Source organism: Crocuta crocuta, unplaced genomic scaffold, assembly GCF_008692635.1.
Source record: "Crocuta crocuta isolate KB4526 unplaced genomic scaffold, BGI_CrCroc_1.0 scaffold72, whole genome shotgun sequence".
NCBI classification, from domain to species: Eukaryota; Metazoa; Chordata; class Mammalia; order Carnivora; family Hyaenidae; genus Crocuta; species Crocuta crocuta.
Genome location: NW_027529427.1, coordinates 1801374 through 1823868, shown reverse-complemented (window position 1 = coordinate 1823868; position 22495 = coordinate 1801374). Strand labels below are relative to the sequence as shown.

Genomic DNA, 22495 nt, shown 5'->3' with positions numbered 1-22495 from the left:
AATAGATCATTTAAAATAGGAAGGGGTCAATTCATTAAGAGGATATAACAATTATAAATATATATGCACCTAACATTAGGGCACCTACAGATGTGACAGGAGACCTGGACAACAAAACAATAATAGTAGGGAACTACCATCTCTCATTTTTAACAATAGGTAGATTATCCAGATGGAAAATCAATAAGGAAATAATGGACTTAAATTGTACTTTAGACAAAATGGACCTAAAATTCTATTCAGAACATTCCAGACAAGAGCAGCATATATAGTCTTCCCAATAGTACACAGAACATTTTCCAGAATAGATCATATGTTATGTCACAAACAAGTCTTAGTAAATTTAAGATGAGTAAAATCACCCAAATACAAGTATCTTTTCAATCAAAATCTAAGAAAGGAGGAGCTAATAATAGGAAGAAGACAGGAAAATCCCCAAATATGTGAAGATTAAACAACATACTCCAGAAGAAGCAATGGATCAAAGAAGAAATCAAATGAGAGATTTAAAAAAATCTGGAAACAAATGTAAGTGGAAAACAACACACCAAAATTTATGGGATGCAGCAAAATCAGTGCTAAGGGGGGAATTTATACTGATAAACGATTGTTTTAGGAAAAAAGAAAGATCTCAAATAAATAACCTAGCTTTACACCTAAGGAACTAGAAAAAGAACAAAGTAAGCCCCAGGTTAGCATATGGAAAGAAATAACAAAGATCAGATTAGATATATATGATATAGGAACCAGAAAACAATAGAAAATGTTAGTGAAACTAAGCTTTGATTTTTTGAAAATATAAACAAGGTTGACAAAATTTTAGCTAGGCTAACTACAAAAAGAGAGAGAAGACTAAAAAAATAGGAATGAAAGAGAAGACATTACAAATAGCACAGAAATACAAAGGATCATGAGACTGTTAGGAATGATCACATGCTAACAAATTGGATAACATAGAAGAAATGGATAAATGCTCAGAAATATACAACTTACCAATACTAATCATGAACAAACAGAAAATATGAACAGACCAATAAGGAATAAGGAAACTGGCTCAGTCATCAAAAACCTCCCAACAAAGAAACACTCAAGGCCTGACAGTTTCATGAGTGGCTTCTACCACATTTAAAGAATGAATGTCAATCTTTCTCGAAATCTTCTGAAAAACTGAAGAGGGAACACATCCATGCTCATTTGATGAAGCCAGTATTACTCTGACACCAAAGCCGGATAAGGACACTACAAAAAGAGAAAACTACAGACCAATATCCTTGATGAATCTAGATGCAACTTGTTTTTCAACAAAATACTGGGTCGGAATGCCTGGGTGGCTCAGTTGGTGAAGCACTTGACTCTTATTTCAGCTCAAGTCATGATCTCATGGTTTGTGGGTTCGAGCCCCACATCAGGCTCTGTGCTGAGAGCTCCCAAGATTGCTTGGGATTCCCTCACTCTCCCTTTCTCTCTCTGCCCCTCCCCTCGCCCTCTCTCTCTCACTAAATAAATAAATAAATAAATAAATAAGCAAGCTTACCCCTCCCACTTCCCAAAATACTGGCAAATAGGTTTTCAACAGCACATTAAAAGAATCATACACAATGATCAAGCTGTATCTATCTCTGGATTGCAAAGATGGTTCAACATATGCAGGTCAACAAATGTGATGCAATAAATTAATAGAACAAAAGATAAAAGTCACATAATCATCAAAGTAGATGCACAAAAAGCCTTTGACAAAATTCAACATTCTTTCACGATAAGAAGTCTCAACAAATGGGTAGCGAAGGAATGGTCATCAACATAATAAAGGCTGTGTATGAAAAGCCACCAGGTATCATCTCACTCAATGGTGGAAAAATGAGAGCTTTTTCCTAACATCAGGAAGAAAAGTACACCACTCTCAATACTCCTATTTAACATAGTTCTGGAAGTCCTGGCCAGAGCAATAAGACAAAAAGAAGAAAGAAAACATCCAAATCAGAAAGAAACAAGTAAAATTGTCTCTGTTCGCAGGTGACATGATCCTAGATACGTAAAATCCTAATGACGGTACAAAAACTGTTAGAATGTATAAATAAATCCAGGAAAGTTGTAGGAAGTAAATTATATACAAAATCGGTTGTGTTTCTACACACTAACAAGAAACTATGTGAAAAAGAAATCAAGAAAATAATCCCATTTACAAGAGCATCAAAAACAATAAAATACTGGGACACCTGGGGGGCTCAGTCATTTAAGCATCCAACTTCAGGTCATGATCTCACGGTTTGTGAGTTCAAGCCCTGCGTTAGGTTAGAACCTGGAGCCTGCTTCAGATTCTGTGCCTCCTTCTTTCTCTGCTCCTCCCCCACTCACGCTTTGTCTCTCTCTGTCTCTCAAAAATGAATAAACATTAAAAATAAAAAAAAATACTTTGAAATAAATTTAACCAAGGAAATGAAAGACCTGTACACTGACAATGATGAGACATTGGTGAGAGAAATTTATGAAACAAACACCTAAATGGAAAGATATCCTGTATCCTATAGATTCAATACAATTTCTATTAAAATTACATTGACTTTTTTCACAGAAATAGAACAAACAATCTTAAAATTCATAGGAAACCACAGAAGATCTCTAAATAGCCAAAGCAATCTCAAGAAAGAACAAAGCTGTAGGCATCCTGCTTCTCGATATCAAACTATTACAAAGTTGTAATCAAAAAGCAGTGTGGTAGTGACATAAAAACAGACATATGGACCAATGGAATAGAATCCGGAGCCCAGAAATAAACCCAGGTACAGTTGACTAATTTTTGACAAGGATGCCATGGACACTCAGTGGAGAAATTATAGTTCTTCTGTAAATGGTGTTGAGAAAACTGGATATTCATAAGTGAAGAGTAAAACAGGACCCGTATATCATACCACTCACAAAAATTAACTAGTAAGGAATTAAAGGCTTAAATGTAAGATCTGAAGCCATAAAAATTACTGAGGAAAACATACTGAAAATGCCCCTAGACATTGACCTTGACATCAGTTTTTGGATAAGACACCAAAAGCACAGGCAACAAAGGCAAAAATAAACAGGTGGGCTATATAACACTAAAATGTTTCTGCACAGCAAAGGAAGCAATTAACAAAGCCAGAAGGCAACCTAAGGAGTGGAGGAAAACATTTGGAAACCAGCCATCTATCTGATGAAGGGTTACTATCCGAATTACATAGGAAACTCAAACAATTTAATGACAAAAAAAATCCAATTAAAAAATGGACATAGGATGTGAACAGTCATTTTTCCAAAGGAGACATACACATGGCCAAGAGGACAGTACAATGATATTCACCATCACTATCAGGGAAATGAAGATCAAAACCACAGTGAGAGGTCACCTCATACATATTAGAATTGCTATCATCTAAAGGGACAAGAGACAACTTGTATGTATGTATGCATGTATTTATTATTGGAGAGAGCGAGAGAGAGAGAGAGAGAGAGAGAGAGAGAGAGAGCGCAGGTGGAGAGGGATGAGAGAGAGAAAGAGAGAGAGAGTCTTCACCAGGCTCCATGCTCAGGGCTCGATTCCACAAGCCTGGGATCATGACCTGAGCTGAAATCAAGAGTTGGATGCTCAACCCACTGAGTCACCCAAATTCTCTGTGGCACAGCTTTCAGTGAGATGTGGAGAAAAGGGAGAACTGGGTGTATATCCAAAGAAAATGAAATCAGCATCTCAAAGAGATATTGTTTGGGGACGTCATCAAAGAGACGTGACCACCGGTTGACCCGTGACCTGGACCCTGGCCCTTGCAGGCTCCTCATTCTTTCCCCTGTTCTTGGAATGGTGGCTCTCATTCCCAGAGGACATGACCATGAGACAGCGATGTGGTGATGAAAACACCTGCATGGTGTACTTGACTGAGCCGTTAGGTGGTGAGCGGGTGGGGGCCTCCATTACTGCCTCCCCAGACAAGCCTCTCATGTAAATTCCTTTGTAAATTCCTTTATTAAACTGCCACCTACCAGCCTGGAGTGGCCTGCCTCTTTCTGCCTTCCTCATATGGGGGCCGGTTTCAGATTTCACCTGGGAATCTCCCGAGAGGATTATGAACCAACAATTGGCGAGCCAGTCAGCAGATTGAGGAAAAGGGCCTTGGTCAAGAGGCATGTGAAGAGGAACTCCTAAGTAGGCCATCGACATCTACGTGTGTGGGGGGGGATGACCTGTATGTCAGATGGACCATTGCATGAGTATAGAGACACCCCCAAGGTGCTGGCTGCTGTAATATGCTTACTGGTGAAACCGCACAGGGCACAGGGAAGGGAAGCACATGGTGGCCACGGTGGGCTGGCCTCCACTGTGGGCAGCTCGCGGGCCACCGTGCCTGACTCGAGGCTGAAGCTCGGTTTAGAAAGTTAGAAGAGCTGAGGTTAGGGCAGGACGTGTGGGCGTCGGAGCTGGTAGACAGGTGTGAGACCAGGATGGTGGGTCGAAGCCCTTATTAGCGTGCTGTGTGCAGAGCTGGGAGGGGGCGAGCGGCCACCGATTAAGACCCAGGCATTTGTGGCAAAGCCTGATTAGCGCACAAAAAGGTGGCATCTCTGAGAAAGTGATGAAATGAGGAAGAGAGGAGAATGTTATGGTAACTGATGAAAATAGACAAAACGCCTCATGCTTTGTGACCCTTACAAAAAAAAGTTTTGAAGAGCAGTTATTTCAAAACTTTTAGAAAACTTGGCATTCTTTCTCTGTCCCTTCCAACTGTAAATGTTATCATGTCTTTGAAATGCAAACTCCCTGGGAGGTAACCAAAACAGCCCACAGAGACTGAAGGAAAAGAAGGGGGCATCCTTTGTAACAATCTGTAACGTACATGTGTAATGTACATCTGGAGAAGTTCTCTTGTCCTTATTCATGTTAATGAACTCTCATGGGATTTTAACCCTGTCCACTTTGAAGTTTTGTGTTGCTTGCAGATAGCATTGGGGGTTTTTTGTTTGTTTGACACTTTGACAAAAAATGTTCCTGCAAAAGTGCTTCATTTTCAAGAGATTCATGGAAAAGACTTTGACAAATATAAGTTTCTGCTAACTAGACCAATTTGCCTTCACGTGGGAGGGACAACCCAGGGCTGCCTGCGCAGCCTGACAGTGTGTCATGGGCTGGTGGCTGGGACCTGTCCCTGTTCTTCCCCACATCAGTATAATGGGCCGTTACATCAATGATACAATGTGAATTATGTCTTCTGCTGCAGGACAGGCTTTGCTGGCGCAATCTGCAAGGGAGAGGATGGGCAGGGAACACTCAGAAAATTCAAGATCCAGACACTGCTGTAAAGTTTTGGGTGTTGTCTGGTTGGGTAAAAGTTGTGATTAATAAGGTGCAAGACTTTGTAGGGATTTTGAGGTTCTGAGGACTTAAAAACATTTTTATTTAATGTTTGTTTATTTTTGAGAGGGGAGGAGGGGCAGAGAGAGAGGGAGACACAAAATCCAAAGCAGGATCCAGGCTCTGAGCTGTCAGCCCAGAGCTGGACATGGGGCCCCAACTCACGAACTGCAAGATCATTACCCGAGTTGATTTCAGACGCTTAATTAACCGACTGAGCCACCCAGGCGCCCCGAAACTTCAGATTTAAAATGCCTTCCATGTTAAAAGGATAAGGCACTTGCTATACTGATTTAAAAAGCCTACTCATGGGGCACCTGGGTGGCTTAGTCGGTTAAGCATCCGACTTTTGCTTAGGGCATGATCTCGCGGTTCGTGGGTTCGAGCCCCGCGTCCGGCTCTGTGCTGACAGCTAGCTCAGAGCCTGGAGCCTGTTTCAGATTCTGTATCTCCCTCTCTCTCTGACCCTCCCCTGCTCACGCTGTGTCTGTCTTGTTGCAGGATTCTCGCTCAGAGAGTCGTGACACCGAGACTTTTCTTTCCAGGAAGCAACTTTATTTTGCCGGCACCGCTCAGTTGGGTTCGTACCCAAAAGAACTGAGCGGCCCACATCATATGGCATAGGTTTTTTATGCATTTTCTATTTCTTTGTCTCCCATATATGGTAATACATATAAACATGTAGTCTGATTAAGTTGTTTCAGTTTACAAGAACATGGGGGATGTAGGCAGCTGGACTCCTACCTAGGTGACCTTGAAGTCTTCTCTTCTCTCTTCTTCAATTTCTTCTTTCTCCTTAGGGAGGGGTTCCTACCACAGTCTCTCTCTCTCTCTCTCCTAGAAATAAATTAAAAAATATAAAAAAAATAAAAAAAAAAGCCTACTCACTCATGATTATTTAAATTGTATCTTTTCACCCTGTATTTATGTAAGTGCTGAATCACTAAATTTTACACCTGAAGCTAATATTACACCATATGTTAACTATCTAGAATTTAAATAAAAACTTTTTAAAAATTAAATTTATTTTATTTTTATTTTACTTTTATTTTTAAAATAAACTTAAAAAATTGTATCTTTCTTGATTTTTTCCCCCTATATACGTGGAGATTCAAACAGATGATATGAAAAAGAGAAAAGAATTTAACAGAGTTCTGCATAAGGAGGAAAGAGCTCTCTGGGAGAAGAAAGATGTGCTGGAGTCAAGGAATATTGGTTTGGCCTAAAACATGAGCCTTTCTGTATGAGGATATCAACATCAACAAAATAACAGAATCATGTAGATTTTATTCTACTGTGGTTATTAGTAATGATAAAGTAATGATGTTTTGCCCGATTCTCGAGTTCCCAGAGACCTCCAAGGAGCCGACACCGATGCAAATACAAAAGGGTCTTTATTACAAGCTCAAGCAGGGGCTCATCTGCCTACCAGTGTCGTGGCAGCAAGATGAAGCGAAGAACAATAGCGAACAGGGTTTTTAAGGAGTAAGGGATGGGGGTGTTACAGCACATGTAGCATCATCACATAAGCACCAATTACAATTACAGCTTTGACCATTCAGTATCTGTGAGGTGTTCATTCCTTTTGGTGGGACCCAGTCATGACCTTTGAGAATCCTTTGAAAATGATCAATTATGAGGTGAGTTCAAAGGGCCCACGTGGGGTTCAGGCAAGTGGTGAGAAATTGGCTAGTTTGTATCTGCAGTTCCCAGCCTTGACTCAGACCATAGGAATGTTTCTTGATTAGCTGAAATGAGGGCGGTCCGAGGATGGCTTTAGCCTTGAACAGTCTGAGATTGGGACTGGGATTGGGGCTACGTGCAGCCCGAGGTTTCTCTTAATGGAGGACTTGATTTTTGGCTCTTCAATGACACCAACATTTTTGGGGGGGGCTTCAGCTTCTAGCTTCTAGATATTCTTTTTTTAATTTATTTTTTAAAATTTACATCCAAGTTAGTTGTGATATAGTGCAAAATGATTTCAGGAGTAGATCCCTTAATACCCCTTACCCATTTAGCCCATCCCCCCTCCCAAAACCCATCCAGCAACCCTCTGTTTCTTCTCCATATTTAAGAGTCTCTTACAGACATTAGTTCTTATCCTGATAAGTTTTTTAAAAGTGTGGGTTGAAGAACTTTAGTTTCCACGACTCAACCAGAAACGAATCCAATGAAGGCCTGCAGGCATCATGGTTCCCTATTTACATCCTCTGAAACCAGGAAGTCCTTTTTAACTCTCAGGAGATCATTTCCTTTTAGTTCCAATTATTTACTAGCTATATTTTTCCTCTAATGTTCTGTAAAGAACTCCCCAGTTTTCCCATAGTGACCCATGCCTTTGCTGCTTGGGGTTTTATTTCCTTAGCTGGATGAGAAGCCCCCAGAGGGCAGGATTTAGGCCTTTGGTTTCTTGTCCAAGCCAGCCCTGGGCACTGTTTTTGTTCTTAGACAGCAACGTGGTGTCAGTGACTTCTCTTTGTTGTTCTGGGTGACCAAGAGGCTGTTTGTGGACTTTAGGAGGAAGCAAGTGCTCATGGCAGATAGAGATTAAGCCTGAAGGCTCCTGGAGATGGCCCAGAACAAGTGCTGGCACCTGGCAAAGACTGGAGGCACATTAGCACCTCATCAGTGGATGTGTCCTGGTCACGTTAGAGAAGGTCGAGTTCAGACAGGCATTAGGATGCTCGTGTGCAGGGGGAGTGGTGCCGGGACAGGGTGGGGCCCATGGTGGTGGACTGGGAATCTTTGGGGAAAGTGGCTTGAAGCACAAGACAGCCTCTGCTGTCAGGTGCTCTTTCGGATGGGAGAGAATTGATTGATCTAAGTTCTTCGAAACATGATGGGCTTGTGTAGTGGGTTAGGAATCAAAAGACATTAAAGGAACGGTGATATTCAGAGCAACCCTCTTGCCTAATGTTCTGTCTAAAAGAACATAACCCCCTTCTTAGAAAATAAACCCTTCCTGGGGTGCCTGGGTGGCTCAGTCGGTTGAGCTGGACTTCGGCTCAGGTCACAATCTCACAGTTTGGGAGTTCGAGCCCCGTATCGGGCTCTGTGCTAACACACAGAGCATGTTTTGGATCTGCTGTTCTTCCCCCTCTCTCTGTCCCTCCCCTGCTTATAATCTCTCTCTCTCTCAAATAAATAAACAGTAAAAAAAAAAAAAGAAAGAAAGAAAAGAAACTCTTCCCTCTCCATGATCCGTGTGACACACAGTCCTGACATGAACACACAAAGACAGGGTATTTCAGAGCTTCTACGGAAGGATCTGAACTCTCTTTGCAGGAAAATGCAGGACTTTCAACTTAGGCATCATTCTGCTGACAAAGACTAGATTTAGGGCAGTGAAGTCTAAGAAAACAGTTCCTTCATTTTGTGAACGGGTACAGTTCCAATGCAGTGGACTGCCCAGTCTGAGTATCTGTGGAGCAATCTACCGTCTCACTGATCTGACCTGATAGTCGTATTTTTGGCTCAACAGAGCTGCGGCAGAAGGGAAGCTCCTCGAGATTCCTTGTTTCTATACAACATGTATAGAATGAGGCTTGGCCAATCCCCATCCAGATCTCCATCCCTCCCATTGTGCCTGAAGCTGTGACTTCATCACCCCTGATCACCTAGGAGGTGAGAGAGCCCGGGGCAGAGAATTCCGTGTCTTCTTTCAGATCTCAATGGCGGAGGTTGAATCCGGGGCCAGTTTATTCCCAAATGGTGTTCCTTGGCTCTATGCCCTGTTTGCTATGCTTTTTGTATTTTTTCTCTTTGTCATATTCTCTCCCTTTATACTTGAGATAGACCAACACATAAAGAAATGTGAGTATATTTCCCCTCGGTTAGGGCACAGGGGAGCTGTATGAGAGAATATGTGTGTGTGGAGTGAGGATAAGGTACACATTATAAGGCGAGAGACAGGGAACCAGTGTTTGCTCTTCTCTGATCTTCAAGGTCTTGATGAGCCAGGGCTAAAGGTCTTGGAAATCATAATCGTGTAGAAGGATCCTGGCCAGTTCCTAGGCCAGGACTGGACTAGGAAACCCATTTGTGGCACATTTGTAGAGCATGAAGAAGTATCTAGGGCCCTGCCCAAGTTGATATAAGGTCCAGGCATACATTCCTAGGAAACTCTGTGTCGTCTGGGGATGGAGGGAGGAATTTTCAGATGACGGTCTCTGACCCACTCCACTTCGTCTTAGTCTTGCTTAGATGCAGGTATTCTCTGCATAACGCTGTGCATAAGAATAAAGGAAATGAGATAAAGATGGACCATCTGGGAAGGCCAGGTGAGTAGTCTTTGCCCTTCACCTCTGGGTTCATTGGGTCGTGAGCTGTCATCTCTAGTAACTTCCACGGTCACTGGGCTAGATAGCTAAGAACTCCACACCCACATCTAGCCTCCATGAGACAAGCCCTTCACACTCTGTGTAGCCTATGAATTCTGAGTCTTCTCTTCAGGGAGTAGAGTTTTCAAGCAGAAGTTTGGTTCTGAGCCCTCATTAACTTCATGCCGGAGTCCAGCTCCAGCCTGTCCAGGGGTCCCTGAAGGATGGATGGTGTCGGCGAGAAGAATGAGAGAGCTCCGCGATTCTTTCTAATCACCTGGCAGGCATCTCTGCCCTGTCGGTTTTGGTGTCCTTATTTACAGGTCAAGCGACAACATGACATCAGAAGATAGAATTTTTACAGTGGCTAATTTTTTGTGATAAGATGCTTTGATCAGTGGAAAGTGTACAGAAACAAGTTTTATAGAAGTATCCCACCCCATTTATTCTTGACGTCAGTCCCCCAGATTAAGATAGTAACAAACTTATCTTATTTTGCATGGTTAGGCCTTTTGACGATTTTTATGACTTTGTTTCCAATTAACAGGCTACAAGCGAGCCATGTACTTACAATGAGGTTGAGTAAATCTTATTGGGCTTGTTAATAAGTTGTTTGAGTAAGCCTTTTCTTTGATGCTGAATGTGCAAGCATCATGGGGACCATAAATGTGTCAGCCTTTGTATTTGGGTTTATGTTTTAGCTACTCTTATCCATCCTCATCCCAGCTGCCAGTGTAAGGGAGGGTATTTGTGGAATGTAGGCCTTGAGGAAGGGACAGCTATACATCACCAATTAGCAAAGGTATATGTAGTAACTTATGTTCTGCCCTTATCTGTACCTTAACTCTAAATTAGACTCTTTGTCTCTGGGTCAGACTTAATTGTCCAGTTATATTCCTTATGGCACCAGAGAGCCAACCGTACCTTAAAGAGTTTAGCTCATTTCTTTTTTTTTTTTTTAATATTTTATTTATTTCTAGGGGAGACAGAGAGAGAGAGACAACGTGAGCAGGGGAGGGTCAGAGAGAGAGGGAGTCACAGACTGAAACAGGCTCCAGGCTCTGAGCTGGCAGTCAGCACAGAGCCCGACGCGGGGCTCGAACCTACGAACCGCGAGATCATGACCCAAGCGAAAGTCGGATGCTCAACCGACTAAGCCACCCAGGCGCCCCGAGTTTAGCTCATTTCTAATACATAGGATAGCCTCTTTGAGTGCATTTACCTTTGTGTCTAGTTTTTTTTTTTCTGTCTATGATTTTTTGAATAGCTAGGGAATGAAAAACATTTTTGGTTAGTTGATTTACATGTTGAGCTGTATGAGCCTCTTGGACTAATGCAACGGTAGAAACAGAATTGTACACGTAAAGGTCAGTCTTTTATGAGTAAGGGTCATCAGCCTGTTCGTAGCTCAAGGGAAAGTATGGAGGGAAACAGGACCTGCCAGAGACACAATGTTTGCTCTCACAACATCAAAAGAAGAAGAAAACATCTTAATATTAGCCATGGAGCCTATAGTTCCTATAACGTCATCCATGCCCAGGAATAGTATATCAGTCTGTACCAAAGTTATTATTTTATTAATGTAAACCTGAAGGCAATAGCTGACCTTTTTGTGTCATTGATTACTCAGTCCTAACCACTATTTCCAGATTACTAAGCATCAATGTTTTTCCAAGCTACAACAAGTTCCTTCACAAGGTGCAATCATCATACCAGGGCCATAATAAGGGGACAAGTCACTATCAATACCAATAGACAAGGTGCCTTGGGGGTCGGTGCTCAAGCAGAAACAATTAAGTGGGGATAGATATCGGTCATCATCTGACGGCAGGAGACCTGGCAAACCTGCCTTAACCTCACAAGGAGGATTCTCAGCTGGTGAGTTCAGAATGGCTCCCAACAATTTCAGAATCTAGGGTGTTCTGTAGGTGGAAAAGTTTCTCTTGACCCATCTATACTTGTGATGTCCCTCCTGATAGCTCCAGTGACGAAGCTACCATTAAATTAGGTGACTCTTGGTACACCTGGGTGGCTCAGTTGGTTAAGTAAGTGACTGACTTCGGCTCCGGTCATGATCTCACAGCTTGTGAGTTTGAGCCCCGTGTCGGGCTCTATGCTGACAGCTTGGAGCCTAGAGCCGGCTTCAGATTCTGCATCTTCTCTCTCTGCCCCTCCTCTGCTCACACTCAGTCTTTCTCTCAAAAATATATAAACATTTAAAAAACAAAGTAGGTGGCTCTTGTCCAGGCACCTGTTATAAAATTGCCTTTGTGATAGGATAAGTGTGGAAGGAGCTTGTAGGACTAGATCATCATACAAATAGCCCGAGGAGACTGAAGGTCCACTGTTCAGGGGAACGTTCTGACCCCCGGTGACCATCATCCCTGAATGTTCTATACTTGCCTCTCTAGGTAAGGTCAGCCCTACCTTTCTTTGTGCTTTTCTGTGACTCCCTTGTGACATCACAGGGAGATAACACACCAGATTCTTGTGTTTTTGGTCCTTGAACTTAGACATCACTGAGTTCTTCGTGTCCCCTGTATCACCCCCTCAATATGAATGTTACATGTTAAACTTTTGTTTTCTCTCTGTTATGGAAGGTGAAAGTCGTGGGCTATTTGGTGAGGATTGACTTTTTGTAGCTCGTTGGACAGCTCCCATTATATAATTGTTATAACAATATAACTATTATATCACAGTAACATTATACAGCTTTATTATTATAAAGGGTGGGGTTACAAGCATAGGTAGAATCAGGACAAAGTCACAAGAAAAGGCTGGCCCTTGAGGAACAAATGCTTTAGAGCTTAAAACATTTCTTATATATCCATCTTGGGAAACCATCATCTTTTGTGACAAGTATTTCCCAAACTATGGGTTGAGAGTCATATATTCCCGTCCTGACAGGATTTTGCTGAGTGTTTAATGATGTACAGAAATTTTTATGATCGGCCTCTCCTTCATTGTGTCTGCTGTCCCAAATGGGTGCCACTATTCTGCTGGGTCACAGTTATAATCAAATGATTTTCTTCCTGTTGCAGGCTGTCCTCTGGAGTCACCGAAGAGAGAAGTTCTGGGAAGGAAGGACGATGGGATGGGAAAAGATCCCTCCCTCTTTGTGAGGGTAGCCAGGGACTCTGAGGCTGACATGTACTCCTCTGGGCCATCAGTTTGAGAGCGGCTGAGCCTGTAAAGAATCACCTGTGACATCGTATCCCAGATGTGAGAGGGCTTCTGAGACCCTCAGTATATATGTTTATACTGGAAAAAAAAAAGAGATATAATAAATATTTTGAGGTTCTCAGAGAAGTTCTGTATTACCAGGAATTCTTTTGTCAAACTTCCACTCAGTTGCTTATAGTCAATCCAAATCTCAAATCTCCCACTTTCGGGTGAAATTCTAGGTGAATGACTTGTGTTATCTTCTTCTCCTAAACAACATGGAGAGTCATTCTTTCAGGGGAAGAAAAGCTCATGGTTCCTATTAGACGAAGCAAACACTTAACCCAGGACCGCAGCTGAGTCCTCCCTTCCACCCAAGATGATCACACAGCTAATTCTTTGGAATGTTCTAAAACGTTCTGTCCAGACTGTTTTCTTGTATAAGTGCCATGCTCCTTCCACACCCTCCCGTAGGATATAGTTTCGTGAAGACAGATGCATAGGGAAGGGATTGGGATAGAATTCCTCTTTTTACCCAGAGCTTCATGCCCCTCCCCCCAATGCTGCTGCTTTAGTATCAGGTGAAGCCATCTTCACGTAAGTTCCTCCACATCATCCTCTCTCAACATTACCTACCACGTATCTCTACTTATCAGCTCTTTCTCTCGGTTCTCCTCTTTTAACCAAGTGCAATATTTTTTTTAAAGATAGACTTAAATCCAAGTATATTATTACATTAAAAGTAAACAGATGACATATTCCAGTTATTATGCAGAATTTATCAGACTAGATACATAATGAAGTGCAATATTTTTGTCATGATGGGCCCTTAAAGCATCTGTGTGGAGGCCTATAGTTGGAGAGGTATATAAGGGACTGTGGAGAAAAAGAGAAAGAAGGGGGGCGGGGAGAAGGAAGGGAGAAGGGGAAGGAGGGGAAAAAGAGGGCCGTGCTACCTAGGTTGGAAATTCAGAATAAGTTGTTTTGAGATGAAAGAGACTCAGCAGAGATGCTAAAGAAAGGTCTGGCACTACTTGTGAGAACAGTTATGTGAGAGATTTCTGCATTGCATTCAATGTTAAAATTGTCTGGAAAAACCTTCATTGTATAATTACAATACCATTTGATAAAGAATGGTTAGATTTCAATTCACTTTGATGTTCGTAAAACTGAACAGTTGCCTATTAAGGTGCTATTCAAAATGGCCATGGAATAGTGTGTGTGTGTGTGTGTGTGTGTGTGTGTGTGTGTGTGTCTGCATTTGTTTCTTTGTGTGGACTACTGTCTCTTGGTATGTTTGTGTATCTTTTTTCTTCAAAAATATTCTTGCAATTTCTGGGAGCACTTTTATTTTTTCCATTTTCCACTTTATTGTTCTCTTTTTATATGTTAGTTATTAGATTTTATTGATTCTTCTTTTTAATGTTGACTGTTTAAAAAAATTTTTTTTAACATTTGTTTTTGAGAGAGAGAGAGCAGGGGAGGGGCAGAGAGTGTGTGAGACAGAGGATCCAAAGCTGGCTCTGTGCTCACAGCAGAGAGCCCGAAGTGGGTCTCAAACTGACCAACGGTGAGATTGTGACCTGCGCTGAAGTCAGGTGGTTAACCATCTGAGTCACCCGGGCGCCCCTAAAAAGTTTTAAATAATTTTTTTACCTTCACCTCTGGGTTTCTGCATGTCTTTCTTATTTCAGTTTCCTAAATTTCTGATTATTTCCTACTCAGTGTAATTTCTTTTACTTTCTCTTTTTTTCCTGTCTACCAACCCAACACATTTCTTGCAAATGTTTCATTCTTCATGTTCCGCTACTTTGACAACTCAAAGGCCCGATTGCTCTGCGCCCCCAAAATATAATCCTTCTCCAGATGAAGTGAATTTGAGGAGCCCCAGGGCTCTAAAATTAGACATCAGACAGCCCTCTAGGTATTTCAAGCAGGAAGTGGTTTACTATGGGAAATTATACGTTTACAAAATTCCTCATCACGAAGTTTCAAAAACCTCAGGAAACCACTGCTAAAGGTCACCATGTTGCAAAATCAAGGCTGGCAAATTCCAGGGCGAGTGCAAAGGCCCCTACAAGACAAAATCTCCATAAACTGGCGAGCCCAGCACCGTGGAACCTAAACCAGATTCCACCCAGACAAGCTTGTGGGAAATGTAGTTCTCCGTCTTCCAGCCCCAGCTACTGAGGGAGAGCCTACGAGGGGGGAGGGATGGGGAAGAATTGGTAAGAGGCAATCAGCTCAGTTGCCCAGTCGGTGCAAAGGGGAGCTCTCTGCTCATCTTCCAGAGAATCCTAGTGATTACATGCTCTGTACTGCTCTAGGAGCTCAATACCGCTCTGGTTACTTCATTTTCTGTTCTTCTCAGGGATTCTTCAAGGTGCTGGGGCAGGAGGCTTCACCTTGCTCCAGCTGAAATCCCATCCTTTTGAAATCCGTGCCAGTATGGAAACTGTCTTCTTTCTCACCTTTCTAAAAGCACCTTACAATCCCAATAGCTTTCCATTTCTTTCCCCCAAATCTTGGCTATTTAAACTTTTATATCTTCGTGTGAGACATGAAGGTTCTAGTCTTGACATCCTTCCCAGAAAACGATTGCTCTTCCAAAATGCTCCCTGAGTGGTGGGAAGCCTGATATGTTTATTAACAAATACACATCGTGACCCAACCTCTGGGACTTAAACTGAGATGTAAGATGACCTAATAGTTTTCTTCCTGAACAAAGGCGGTTGCTGCCCTTGTATTTGTGTAAACAAAGAGTTTATCATGGTTGACTTCCAAAGTCAAAGCAGTCATCTCTTAAGCTAAGGACGCCATGGAGTAACACTTCCAGAAAGCTGTTCACTCCTCAATGACCACTGTCTTGATAAAATAATGCTAAATATCAAATTAAAAAGCTCCATTGAACTATTATTACTGCCTTTCTATACAATCTTCATATACCTTTAAATGTCGATAACCCCACATTTTTCTCCATTCACTATTTACATTAGTATCTTAGGTCATTAAATTAATCTTAAAGTTTTGAGTATTGTTTAAAATTTTTTTTAAGTTTATTTATTTATTTTTTTGAGAGAGAAAGACAGAGTGCAAGCTGGGGTGGAGGGGGAGCACAAAGAGAGGGAGAAAGAATTGAAGCAGGGTCCAGGTTCTGAGCTGTCAGCACAGAGCCCAACATAAGGCCTGAACTCGGGATCCATGAGATCATGACCTGAGCTGAAGTCGGATGCTTAACCGACTGAGCCACCAGGCGCCCCTCAGGCATTGTTTTTAAATGGAAAGGCAAATATTTGCTTTTTAAATATCTCACTCATGATTATAGAATGTTGTTTTTTCCCCCAATGTTTGTTTATATGCGGGGACACAGACTTTATCTGAAAAGGAATGAAAAGTATTGAGGAGTTCTGCATAAGGAGGAAAGGCATTTTGGGTGGAGAAAATGCTGGAGTCACTGATTATCCTTAAGCCTAAAACACCTGCCTGTAGCAGTTGTGGTTCTTGTGTGGAAAGCATTCACAATGAAACAAAACAAAACAAAGCAGATATGGTTCTTCTGGTAGTTATTAGTTACACTAAGTAGTATCAACAATTGCTTTTTAATTCAGCTTTTTTTTTTTTTAATAGTTTATTGTCAAATTAGTTTCCACATAACACTCAGTGCTCATCCCCACAAGTGTCCTCCTCCATGTTAATTCAGCTTTTAACCATTGATTTTTATTCATACATCTTTTAAAAATATAGGTTAAGAAACGCTCAGTTCCTCAGAGCGTTCTCAAAACGAAGCTAATAAAGGTAGGCAAGCAGCGTATGTCTCTGTTTCCATCCCCTGTAACCAGGGGACTCACTTTGACTCAAAGGAGATAATTTCTATTTATTTATTTATTTATTTGTTTGTTTATTTAATATAATTTCCTCTTAAACATTTTTTTAACATTTATTTATTTTTGANGCATGAGCAGGAGAGGGGCAGAGAGAAGGGAAGACACAGAATCCAAAACAGGCTCCAGGCTCTGAGCTGTCAGCACAGAGCCCGACGAGGGGTGGGGCTTGAACCCACAAACTGCGAGATCATGACCTGAGCTGAAGTCGGGCACTTAACCAACTGAGCCGCCCAGGCGCCCCATAATATAATTTCCTCTTAACGTGCACTGGTCATGTTACAGAAGGTCGAGTTCAGACAGGGATTGGGATGCTCGTGGGAGGGGAAGGGGGCCCGTGGCGGTGGGCTGGGAATCTCTGGGGAAAGTGGCTTGAAGCACAAGACAACCTCTGCTGTCAGGTGCTCTTTCCAATGGGGGCGAATCAATTGATCTAAGTTCTTCGAAACATGTTAGATGGGTTTGTGTAATAAGTGAAAACTTAGGCGATACTGCTCCAGAAAGTTCCATCTGTGAGCAAGGTCGTGTTCATGTACCAGGTAATGCCGAGGCCGGATCCCTTGGCTCTCTCCCCAGGGTCTCCAGAGCTGCCGCCAAGAACCAAGGAGCATATCCTGGTGCGATTCAGAGCAGTGCCTCTGCCTGATAATTCTGTTCCATTTAGAAGACAACTTACAATTTTCTCAGNAAAAAAAAAAAAAAGAACATGGAGACAGGGAGTTCTGGAGCTTCTAGGCAAATATATGGATTTTCTGTTCAGGAACATTTGACCTTTCTTCTCCCACCAACTCAGATGTCTTTTACTCTAGATAAAGCCGGGACCTCAGGGTCTCTATGGCAGCACAGGAGTCTGAACAAACGGGCCACCCCCTTTGAATGCAGATATGATTCCAATGCGGGGACATGCCTAATCTGAGCATTTGTGCAGGAGTGTTCAATTTTCTTTGCTGTGGTTAGACATTTCAGTGTTTGGGGGGCCACTGAGGCTCTTGGAGAAGTGAACCTATCTGATTTTCCTCCATGTTTGTTTTTTGAAAGGCTTGGCCAATCCCCATGGAGATATTCATTACTTCCATTGTTTCTCAAACTGTGACTTCATCACCCTGTCACTTAGGAGGCGACAGAGCTGGGACAGAGATACCTTTATCCGTATTCACATCTTCATGTATGGGTTGGAAGCAGGCAGCGGCTTACACCTAAATGTGGCCTTTTGGCTATACATCCTGTTTACCACGAGCGTTCTTTTTATTGTCTTTGTCTTATTTTTTCCCTTCTTCAATGAGGTTGATGAACACATAAGGAAATGTGAGTCTTAATGTGGTGCCTAAATGAGGAGGGGAGGGATCCATTAAAATGTGAGGTATTTGAAAATATGCCCCTTAATACACGACCTGGGAAAACAGTTCTTCATCTCTGGATCTTAACCCTTTCAACGACCCTGGGCTGATAGTTCCTAAGAAATCATGCTTTCATGTATGATAGAAATACCTGGGGGCAGAGGCCAGGACTTGGCTAGGAAGTCTGTTCTCAGTATGCCTGTGGAGCCTGAGGAAGTATTTGGGGCCCTGACTGAGCTGAGGTTAATGCCCAGGTATAAGAATATGGGGCACCTGAACGGCTCAGTCGGTTAAGCAGCTGACTTCGGCTCAGGTCATGATCTTGCAGTTTGTGAGTTCAAGCCCCACGTTGGGCTCTGTGCTGACAGCTCAGAGCCTGGAGCCTGCTTCAGATTCTGTGTCCCCCTCTCTCTCTGCCCCTCCCCTGCTCATGCTCTGTCTCTCTGTCTTTCAAAAAAAAAAAAAAAAAGAATATGAAAACCCTATAGCACCTGGGACTCCGTGAGGATGTTTCCAAGTATTTGTCTCTGATCCAGGGAACTTTGTCACAGTCTCGCTCAGGTACAGATGGTCCCTGCATAATGCTGTGTGTAAGGATAAAGATGACAATATTATAAAGATGGACTGTCTGGGAAGGCCAGGTGAGTATTCTTTGCCCTTCACCTTCTAGGTTCTTCTGTACAAAAACCTGGCAGCTCTGGTGAGTTCCGAAGCCCATGTGCGAGGTCGTTTAGACATGCAGAAATCTGATCTTAGCGGGACAGTCCCCTCATGTTCTGTAAATGACCTCCTCTTTGTTTCAGGTAAACCCAAGTCTTCTGAGCCTTCTTTCTGGCGAGAGCATTTGTCAAACTGAGTGTTTGCTCTGAGCTCTCATTAATGCCTGTGAGTGGAAATGTTTCTCCTTTTTGTCTATGTCTGTGATGTTTCTCTTTCCGTGAAACGTGCCTTTCAACTGACTCAGTGATGAAATTTCCATATTACATGGTAGAGAATGAAAGATTTATAACCAGGCAGTGGTTATGAGTTTGATTGTGAAAGAGGAATAAGGATAGAAGGACCCTGGCATCTACAGAGATGAGACCTTCTGAGATAAATTGAAAATCATTCTGATCATCTGTTGACTGTAACTCCCACAGACCATGTACGCGAGGTGACCTGCCTTTCCAGGTAGGGCCAGTTGTCCCTCCTTTGTGCTGTTCTATGAGTCTTCATAGCATCGCAGGGAGAGAACACACCAGGTGCTCGGGTTCTCTGTGTCCACCATCCCCCACCTTCAGTATGAATGTTACATGTCCTACTGATACCTGGACCAAGCCTCCCTCTCACAAAATTGAAATGTCGGGTATATAAAATGTTGTCATGTTGCTTTGAGGTCAGTAGAACAGGTGGGAAACAAATTTGGGGCTGAAGGAAGTATTTGGATTGGAGGATGTTTTTATTAACTCAAGGGAAGAATGGTAGATCATGTACTCAAGTCTGTCACATTCCCAACATAACCACAGTGTACGGTAATTTTAATTGTAAGCAACCACAATGTCTATTGCAACATTGCCATTATATACATGAGAATATGTTATTTATTTACTAAAACATTTTAAAATCTTTATTTATTTTTGAGAGAGAGACAGACAGAGTGTGAGTAGGGGAGGGGCAGGCAGAGAGAGAGGAAGATATAGAATCTGAAGCAGGCTCCAGGCTCCGAGCTGTCAGCACAGAGCCCGACATGGGGCTCGAACTCACGAACCTCGAGATCATGACCTGAGCCAAAGTCAGCTGTTCAACCAACTGAGTGGCCCAGGTGCCCTGAGAATATATAATTTATTATGGTAGTTGGAGAAGTTGGGTTGCCCGACATTTCACACGAAGTCACTGTAGTTCTCAGTCATTTGTATAAATATCTCCACTTTCCCAGCTCATGCTCCACTCCACCACTCTGCTACTGTTCTTGAGACCCATTTGCCCATAGAGCCCAAAGTCAGAACAACAATATCTCATGTGATCATTTCAAAAGAGACACATGGGTGCCTTTGTCTAGAACCTTTCTTAATGCAGCAATGGGTGAGGGGAGTATCGCCCTCATGGAGGGGTAAAGAGCACAGCTTGACCATCCAAGGCCTCTTGTAAGTGGCCAAGGAAAGTTGAAGTTAGTATAATTCCTTTCTGCCAGTTGAGAAGCTGAGTGGGCTCCTCTCTCTCCTGCACATCAGCTGTGTCCTTTGAAAGGCATTTCTGTCATTCCCCTTCACAGGGGCTGAGTAAACCATGTGGCTATCCCTCTCTCCTACCCACATTCTCAGTCACTGAGGCACACATTCCTACATTCAAATGTTAGTTCCTCAGAGTGTCATGATTTTTTTGGTGCTAACTCCAGGTGTGATGATGTATGGGTAATCAGTTCAAATGTTAAAATATTGACACATCTGTGATATGGTTGACTTCTGGTGATTGTTGACCCTAGTAATTTTGATGAAGACTTTCCTGAAAGATAATGGAGTTTCAATGAGTCGGATATCAGATTGTAGGAGAACAGTAGACATACACATAGACAGTTAGGTCTAGAAGGAACCACAGAAAATATAAGCTCCAATCTTTCCAGTTACAGATTGGGGAAGATGAAAGTTGCAGGGCTTTTGGTGAATTTTTTCATGAAGTTCAAGTAATTACTCCTATTTATTTAGAGATAAATAAGGCTGGGGTGATCCACATGGAGATTTTGGAGAATCAGGATAGGAATGAAGGTTGGAGCTGTGTTCTCCTACTTCCATTCTCTGTGAATTTATTCATATTCTGCAAAATGAAATGTTTGCATCTTCACCCTCATGTCCTTACTGATTATGTAGCCAGGGAGATAGTTCTGCATATGGCAACCATCTGGCTATAATCTCTTGTAAGTATTTACTGGACTAGGGCCTGTGAACCACATAATCCTACCCGGATGTAAACATTGAGAGATACTTGTTGATGTTTTGAAATATTTGCAGTCTGAGTCTCTTGAAATTGTACCTGCTTACAGAGGGTTCTGTCATTTTGCTGCATTAAGCTTTAGCCAAGGAACGTTCCTTCTGTTTCAGGCCATCCTCTTCAGCTACCTGGGAGAGAAGCTCAGAGAGGAGAGGAAGCCGGGATGAGACAAGATCACTCACTCATTTTGAAGGTGCTAGGAGACAGAGCCCAGGAAGTTGGCCTCGTAACATCAGTGTGAGAGTGGCTGTACCTGTAAGAGATCCTCTGTGACATCATGTCTCAGACAGGAAAGGGCTTCTGAGACCCTCATTACCTGTACTGAAATGAAATTGATAATAAACATTTTGATAGTCTCAGAAAAGTGCTATGTTTAAAGGAATTCTTTACTGAAGGTCTATCCTCCTCCATTTCATTTCTTTTTTTAAATTAAAAAAATGTTTTAAGAGAGAGAGAGCACATGAGTTGGGGAGAAGGGCAGAGGGAGAGAGAGAATCTCAAGCAAGCTCCATGCTCATCACGGAGCCCAACGTGGGGCTCGATCCCATGACCCGAGCCTGAAACCACGAGTCAGACCCTCAAGTGAGCCACCCAGGAGCCCCCCATTTATTTTAATAAATCAAAATCCGAAGCACACTTCTGTTGTCCTATGTGAGTGACCTGTGCTATTTCCTTTCTTAGTGCAACATGTAGTTTCACGGTCGTAGGTGAAGAGATGCTCATGATTCTTACCAGAATGAGCAGGCACTGAATCCAGGACCAGAGATGAGCCTTTCCTCCCTCCACCCAACATGATTTCACAGACAAATCACATCAATAGTCTAAAGTGTTTTGTCCAGATTACATCATTTTCTTGCACAAATGCCATGCTCCTCCCCCATCCTACAATGGAATATTGCTTTGCAGATAGATGTGTGGGGAAGGAACTCCTGTAGCTTTTCTTATTCTTCCTTAAGCTCTATGACCCCTCAAATATGCTTCTACTACCAAGTTAAAGTAATGTGATTTCTCTTCCACATAAGCACACACTTCTCCTTCATCTTCACCTACCACACGCGTTTGCTTACCAAGTTCTACGGTTTCTTTGCTCTTCGTCTCTGCCTATCTCTCTTAACCACAGGCGAGATCTTTGGCATGGTCCTAGAGCATCCTCGTTTTTCCCTGTGCAATTATAACTGCTTCACAATTCAGATTATGGAGTTAATCTGTCCCCTTTTCATGCTCTGCTCCACATTTCATCACAGGTAGCCTAAAAATCATGTTTCAACATATTCTTTCCTTGTGTAAAGGTCTCTGTTGGCCCTTCATCAGCTATCTTAGTGCTCTTATACTGTGGCATTCAATGGATCAACTTCCATACTAAAAAGGAATGAAGATTCCTTTTTTTCGAAGAAAGCACATGTTAAGAAGCACATGGAACAGACTCTTAGCTCACTCCCAAACTCTGTGCTTTTCTTC

The 22495-nt window shown here is 42.4% G+C and overlaps 2 long non-coding RNA genes across 2 annotated transcripts; both read left to right on the top strand.

The window, feature by feature from the left end:
* The first annotated feature begins 8994 nt into the window (after window positions 1–8994).
* On the top strand, window positions 8995–12981 carry LOC144227360 (uncharacterized). The gene is made up of 3 exons (XR_013333918.1): window positions 8995–9187; window positions 9568–9654; window positions 12735–12981. It is a non-coding gene; the product is annotated as an uncharacterized LOC144227360 (long non-coding RNA).
* A 4859-nt stretch (window positions 12982–17840) lies between these two features.
* Window positions 17841–21404, top strand: LOC144227359 (uncharacterized). Its single transcript, XR_013333917.1, has 3 exons — window positions 17841–18041; window positions 18625–18714; window positions 21148–21404. It is a non-coding gene; the product is annotated as an uncharacterized LOC144227359 (long non-coding RNA).
* The last annotated feature ends 1091 nt before the right edge of the window (window positions 21405–22495 follow it).